Below are 8,009 nucleotides of genomic sequence, written 5' to 3' on the forward strand. Positions count from 1 at the left end.
GTTAAGATAAAGATTCGGATCTAGGATGACCACACCACACCACACCAAAGGCGCAATGATGTCATGTCCTTTTCGTTGTGAGTTCCTTGGCGCCAACTGTGTTGTGTTTGGGTCGAAAGCTATGAAGGATCGTAGGCCGATATTTTACAAGGGTGGGGAAGGAAGGAGCTCACGCTCCCACGCCCTACCTTGATCGCGCAACGCAACATGTTCATGGGTCTCGCTGGGCAGGTATGGACAATGATCCTTCCGCAGGTTCACCTACGAAAACCTTGTTACGACTTCTCCTTCCTCTAAATGATAAGGTTCGATGGACTTCTCACGACATCGACGGTGGTGAACCACCCACGTCGTCGCGATCTGAACACTTCACTAGACCATTCAATTGGTAGGAGCGACGGGTGGTGTGTACAAAGGGCAAGGATGTAGTCAACGTGAGCTGATGACTCGTGCTTACTAGGAGTTCATCGTTGAAGACCAACAATTGCAATGATCTATCCCCATCATGATGAAATTTTCAAAGATTACTCGGGCCCGTCGGCCAAGGCCATAGACTCGTTGAATACATCAATGTATCGCGCGTGCAGCCCTGAACATCTAAGGGCATCACAGACCTGTTATTACCTCAAACTTCCGTGGCCTAAACGGCCATAGTCCCTCAAAGAAGCTGGCCGTGGAGGGTCACCTCCATATAGCTAGTTAGCAGGCTGAGGTTTCATTCATTAACGGAATTAACCAGGCAAATCGCTCCACCAACTAAGAATGGCCATGCACCACCACCCATAGAATCAAGAAAGAGCTCTCAGTTTGTCAATCCTTACAATATCTGGACCTGGTAAGTTTCCCCGTGTTGAGTCAAATTAAGCCGCAGGCTCCACTCCTGGTGGTGCCCTTCCGTTAATTCCTTTAAGTTTCAACCTTGCGATCGTACTCCCCCCGGAACCCAAAAACTTTGATTTCTCATAAGGTGTTGGCGGAGTCCTGAAAGCAACATCCATCGATCCCTGTTTGGCATCGTCTATGGTTGAGACTAGGACGGTATCTGATCGTCTTTGAGCCCCCAACTTTTGTTCTTGATTAATGAAAACATCCTTGGCAAATGCTTTCGCAGTGGTTCGTCTTTCATAAATCCAAGAATTTCACCTCTGACTATGAAATACGAATGCCCCCGACTGTCCCTGTAAATCATTACTCCGACCCCGAAGGCCAACGTAATAGGGCCAAAATCCTATGATGTTATCCCATGCTAATGTATCCAGAGCGTAGGCTTGCTTTGAGCACTCTAATTTCTTCATAGTAACAGCGTCGGAGGCACGACCCAGCCAATTAAGGCCAGGAGCGCATCGTCAACAGAAGGGATGAGACAACTGGTACACATCGTGAGGTGGATCGATCGACCCATCCCAAAGTCCAACTACGAGCTTTTTAACTGCAACAACTTAAATATACGTTATTGGAGCTGGAATTACCGCGGCTGCTGGCACCAGACTTGCCTGCCAATGGATCCTCGTTAAGGGATTTAGATCGTACTCATTCCAAATACCATGCTCGATGAGCCCAGTATTGTTATTTATTGTCACTACCTCCCCGTGTCAGGATTGGGTAATTTGCTCGCCTGCTGCCTTCCTTGGATGTAGTAGCCATTTCTTAGGCTCCCTCTCCAAAATCGAGCCCTAATTCTCCATCACCCGTCACCACCATAGTAGGCCACTATCCTACCATCGAAAGTTGATAGGGCAAAAATTTGAAAAATGCGTCGTCGGCACAAAAGCCATGCGATCCGTTGAGTTATCATGAATCGTCAGAGCAACGGGCAGAGCCCGTGTCGACCTTTTATCTAATAAATGCATCCCTTCCAAAAGTCGGGGTTCGGTGCACGTATTAGCTCTAGAATTACTACGGTTATCCGAGTAGCAGATACCATCAAACAAACCATAACTGATTTAATGAGCCATTCGCAGTTTCACAGTCTGAATTAGTTCATACTTACACATGCATGGCTTAATCTTTGAGACAAGCATATGACTACTGGCAGGATCAACCAGGTAACTTTCCTTCTCGACACCAAAGCACTGCATGAACCACATCCCCAATTGTGCATTGGGTGATGCTGCTCCATACATTAATGGCAGTCTATCGTTCTTGTGCAACGAGGCGCAACCAAAGGATTCAAGAGGACACACACACACATCCACCTTGGCCCACAAAATGTCTCGCATCCTAGAGCACAAACAGTGCACGTGCACCACTGACACAAAGAAAGTGGACATATGCATCATATGCCAAGCCACCTCACACCAACCACAAGGGTAGGCAAGAGGGATGAAATGAGAGTGAAGGGGCAGCATCTTTCCATCCAACTAGGTAAGCAACACAGGAACAATTTTCATGCTCTTGACAAAGACACTTTTGGCCCATCATGACCCTTAGAGGTATCTGTGCATAGTGGTTCAATACACTAGCAAAGAGCCCACAACCACAAGAAAAACAATAGCCACTCACGTGCATTGCATCCACTACCGGCACAATCCACCACCAAACCTACTACAATGTAATAAGGATTTGGTAGAAGAAAAATCAATAGCCCTGCTAAGCACGAAAATTTCAACAATCAACAGGGGTCGAGGGACCCGAGATCTATCTCCACCTACAAGCTTGCAGCCTACATTCTCCAGAGACCCGCATTAATGTCGTATTATAACACTTGCGGCAGAAGCCATGCAAACACCTTCGCACCTATGCACGACTTAGAAACGTTATTCGCCAAATAGAAAAGGCCACAAGACCAAGTATGAGAAAGCTCTCACAAGCAACAAACCCACGATAATGTAAATTTTTTAAATGAACAAGGGGAGGGTGGAAGGGACATGTGATTTGTCTCCACTTACAAGCTTGCAACCTATATTCATCAGAGGCCCACGTTAATGCAGTATTATAACACTTCCGACAGGTGGCATGCAAACACCTCCGCACCTAGGCACGACTTAGAAACGTATTTCCCCAAATACCATGAGCCCACAAAACCGAGCATGAGAAAACTCTTGCAAGCAACAAACCCACAAGAATATAATTTTCTTTTTAAAAACAAAAGTGGGGGGGGGGAGGGGGAGCGACTCTTGATCTGTCTCCACCTGCAAGCTTGCAAACCTATGTCCTCCAGAGACCCACGTTAATGTCACATTATCACACTTATGGCACGAGGCATGCAAACACCTCCGCACTTAGGCATGACTTAGAAATGCATTCCTCCAAATACCAAAGGCCACAAAACCGAGCATGACAAAACTCTTGCAAGTAACATACCCACGAGAATGGAAATTTTTTTAAAAAGCAAGGAGGGGGAAGGGACTCATGATCTACCACCACCTGCAAGCTTGCAACCTATGTTCTCCAGAGACCCATGTTAATGTCGTGTTATAACACTGGCCGCAAAAAGGCATGCAAGCACCTCCACACCTAGGCACGATTTAGAAATGCACTTCTCCAAATAGCATAGGCCACAAAACCGACCATAAAAAAACCCTTGCAAGCAACAAACCCACGATAGTGCAATTTAAAAAAACAAAAAACAATGGGATGGGGGGGAGGGACCAACCAAATATTTATTGTGCACATTGACTTGACCAATGATTTCGTCAAATGTAGACAACTCCCCACCCCTTGCACCATGACCTACATATGATGATAAGCCAAAGAGCAAAGAGGGGTGGAAATGCGTGACTACGACCACGCTCACAAAAAGTGGCACTAGCACAACAACACATGGCAGGAAGCAAAGCACGTCAAACTACCACGGTGCCTAGATGGGATTAATCAACGGGGCCAACGTGTCATTTCCATATTTTTCCCATGCCATGACTCCCTTGGGCATGCTGTACAAAAAAAGCAAAAGTGGCAGTAGGCTACGATGAGGGTGTAGGTGCACTGTGCAGGCAACCATGCAAACCCACCAGCACGCATTGGCTGGCCAAGGTGCAAAACAAGGGGCTAATCATTCGGACCATCATGCCATGTTGCTGTCCTTCACATGCCATGCAACTCTTGGGCATGCTGTGTGGCTACCGGTGTATGTGGCAGTAGCTATGCAGGGAGCCATGCACGCCCAGCAGCACTCCATGGCACGCCACAGCGCACATCAAAGGCAATCATCGGAACCAACATGCCTTGATGGTGATTTTCACATGCCAAGCCTATCTTGGGCATGCCATGCGGCTATGGGCGTATCTGGCAGTAGCTGTAAGGGCACGGTAGCACAAGGTAGGAACCCTTGTGGACGCAACAGCCCAGGGTGGCAAGCAACGGTGTGCAACAGAGGGGCTGAACATCGGGACGCATTGGCCATTTACTTGTTTAAATATGCCATGCCTCTCTGGAAACTACTGTGCAGCTACGGACACATATGTCAGCAACTGTGGGGGCATGGTAGCGGTAGGTAGGGAGCCATGGGCACCAAGCAGCACACGGTTGCAGGCAATGGTGTGCGACAGATGGGCTGACCATCGGGACAGACGAGCCCTATAATTGTTTTCACATACATGCCAAGCCTTTGTTGGGCTTTCTTTGCTGCTATGAGCATAGGAGGCAATAGTAGTCAAGGCATAGCGGTATAGATTAGGCAACCATGAGGGCCAAGCAGCACACCGTGGTAGGCGCAACGCACACCAAGGGCCAAATCTTCAAAACCAACATACCGTGAAGGTGTTTTGAACAGGCGATGCCACTCTTGGGCATGCTGTATGGTGACAGACGCATGTGACGGAAGATGTGGAGGCACTGTAGTGCAAGGCAGGCAGCCATGCGTGCCCAGCAGCACACAATGGCAAGCAACTGTGTGTGGCAGAGGGGATGACTGCCGGGACGGATGCGCCATATACATGTTTTCACAAGCCACACCTTCCTTGGAAATTCTGTGCGTCGACGGGCACATATGGTAGTAGAAGTGGAGGCATGGCTACGCATGGTAGGCATCCATGTGTGCCAAGCAGCCCACGATGGCAGGCAACGCTGTGCGACAGAAGGGGGCGGTGTTGTACGACAGAAGGGCTGACCATTCGCAAGCACGTACACCTTCGTTGGGCATGTTGCGCCGCGACTAGCACACGTTACAGCAACTATGGGCTCATGGCGCGTAAGGCAGGAAGCCATGACCGTCCAGCAGCAAGCAGTCGCAGGCCTCGACGCACACCAAGGGCCAACTCCTCGAAACCCACGTGCCATTTCACTTTTTTTCCCATGCCATGGGTCTTTTGGGTTTGCCTACCATGCTCGCTCATTTTCTACTGCCCCTCTGTGCGCACCTCCCTTTCTCAAGGTAGCTCTTATGCTCTTTGCCCCTTTCCAAAAGGAGACATGACCCCCCCACAAAAATATACCGGTCTATTTTTTGAGCTTCAAATATCCAAATCAAATGAAACTTGGTATGAAATTAAGGAAAAATACAAAGATTATTTTATATAAAAATCATAGTTTTCTGATAAATATTTATTTTTTTATTAATATTTTAATATTAAAAAACATATTAAATTCAAAAAACTTTGAAAAATCCATTTTAATGTATTTTTCTGAAAACTAAATTTTGGATGTCTTCCAAAGGTTGATAGAATTTTTTGAAAAATATTGGACTATTCCAACATATTTTGATATTTTTTAATATTTTATGATTGAAACATTACGAAAAATACCCAAAAAATGGAAATACGGGGTTTAAGTGAAAATGATTGTACTTTGGGTGCCAAATAGCCAATTGCAAGGCTTTTCCAACCCAAAGGGATGTTTTGCACAACATGATTTAAAGACCCAAACTATGTTGTGTGGGCATGGCCTTGGCCTGTGCAGCAGTCGGTGCCTCATGTGCAGTCGAAGGCCGCAAAGGAGCCTTTGTTGCATGGGCCATGGGGACCACGGCAGCACCCATGTGTGAGCCATGTGCGTACGGACGTGGACACGAAAGTGCAGCAATACGTGCAACCGTGTGCACGCCAAGTGCTGAAATGCCCGTGGCATGTGCGGCCATACCAGCCATCATGACTGACGCATGGGAGGCCATGCCATCGAACTTGCGCTCGGTAGTGCAGCCATGGGTGATGCATATGGGACCATGCAACGTAACCTTGCGCGTGGTGGTGCAGTGCCTGCAACCTCGTGCGTGGCACTTCTGGCAAATCCCGAAACCAAGCGCGTGGCGAGGCAGCGATGGGCGTGGCACATGTAGCCATGCATGCGACCTGGGGGGCGGTGTGGAGCAATGCAAGCAACCTTGTGAGTGGTAGGGCAGCCAGGGGCACGGCTGTGCAGCCATCTGCTTGTCATGTACGCCATGCCTATAAACTTTTGCTTGGCATGTGCGGCCACACGCGAAATCATTTGCGAGGCTTGTGCAGCCATGGTCGCAACCATGTGCGTGGAAGTACGGCACGGGCAGCAGCCCAGTGCGCATTGCCTGCACCATTGCCCACAGCCATATGCGGCCGTGCCTACCACCTTGCGTTCGGTTGAGCACCCTTTCCCGCAGCAATGTGCGTTGTTGCCTGCCACCTTACGCATGGTGTGCACCCTTGCCCCTAGCCATGTGCGCGCGGTAGCCTGCACCCCTTCTCACGATACTGGAGCCTTACTCGCAACCGTGGCCTAGTTTGTGTGCAACCATGTGTGTGGCAGCCTGCCTCGACGCCAGCAGCCTTGCATGCGCTAGTGAAACCTTGACCGCAACGATGCCTACACCTTGTGAGTCCATGCCAGCTGCCTTCCGTGTGGTAGTGCAGCCATGCCTGCCACCATGCACGCACATTGTGCGGCCCTGCATGTGGTACTGCCGCCTTGTGCACTGCCTTCATATGCACTTAGGCACCCTTAGGGGAGCACACATAGGCATTATCATGCGCACGTATATGTGCACACTTGCGGCATTCAAGAGCACAATTAGGCGACACTTGGGCTACACTTGGGTGCACGCGTAGACACACTTATTCAGCACTTGCGGCACGTATAGGCACATTTAAGGTGACACTTGGGGCATTCAAGAGCATGCACAGGCACACTTGGGTGCACACTTAGGCAACAGTTGTGGGCATGCATGGGCACAGTTAGGCAACACTTGGGCCATTCATTGTGCACATGTAGTCAACACTTGGGGTGTTATGCATCCATTCACTATGTACACGTGGGCACACGTAGTCAACACTTGGGGGCATGCGTAGGCACACACTTGGGCCATTCAAGAGCACATTGTCATTGCTTTAGACCACTCTAAGCAACCGTGCCAGCACTTAGCACTTCCACTAGCGCTAAGTTAGCCTAACCACCCTCCTTAAGGGACTAGGAAAGAGAAGAAGTGAACATAAGAGTGAGTTTGAGAAGAATGAACTCTTATAGCACTAGAGAACTCTTGAGTACAAGGCTTGAGAACTCATTTGCTTGGTTGAACACTCTTAGTTGGTCCTTGGTGAGTGCCTTTGCCAAATGAGGCAACACCTACCCCAAGTTACAAAGGATGGATAAGATATTTACAAATGTCCTCCATCCAACAGTTGGGGAGGAAACTAGAAGCTTCCCACCTCCTTAGCGGAGCTCTAGAAATCTCTCCCAGAATATCTCCTGTGAATATCTTCTACAAAAATCTACAATAAAATATCTATTGTTACTACACCTTTGTAGAAAACTCTACAACTTGGACCTTACTTAGCCCAACGGCCTAAGTCTATGGGCTTGGTGAGCTAGGCCCGTGGGCCTATGTTGGGCAGGTCGTGACACTCTCCCCCACCTAAATTTGTTACACCCTCGTCACAACCTCCTTGTGGTACTTTTATTCACGAGTCATCTCAGTATGCCAGCTGTCTCTTATCTCGTCTCGCTCTCTGGTCGCCCCTTCCACTTGACTAAATACTCCACGTAAGGAGATAGTTTGTGTCCCTGGATGATTGGATCAGCAACCAAATTAGCCTCCCACTCATAAGGAGTAATACCTATTGGGGTTCTTATTGTAGTCACATAACTTGAGCCTCCTACAACGT

Source organism: Macadamia integrifolia, unplaced genomic scaffold (genome assembly GCF_013358625.1).
Source record: "Macadamia integrifolia cultivar HAES 741 unplaced genomic scaffold, SCU_Mint_v3 scaffold1176, whole genome shotgun sequence".
Taxonomy (NCBI): Eukaryota; Viridiplantae; Streptophyta; class Magnoliopsida; order Proteales; family Proteaceae; genus Macadamia; species Macadamia integrifolia.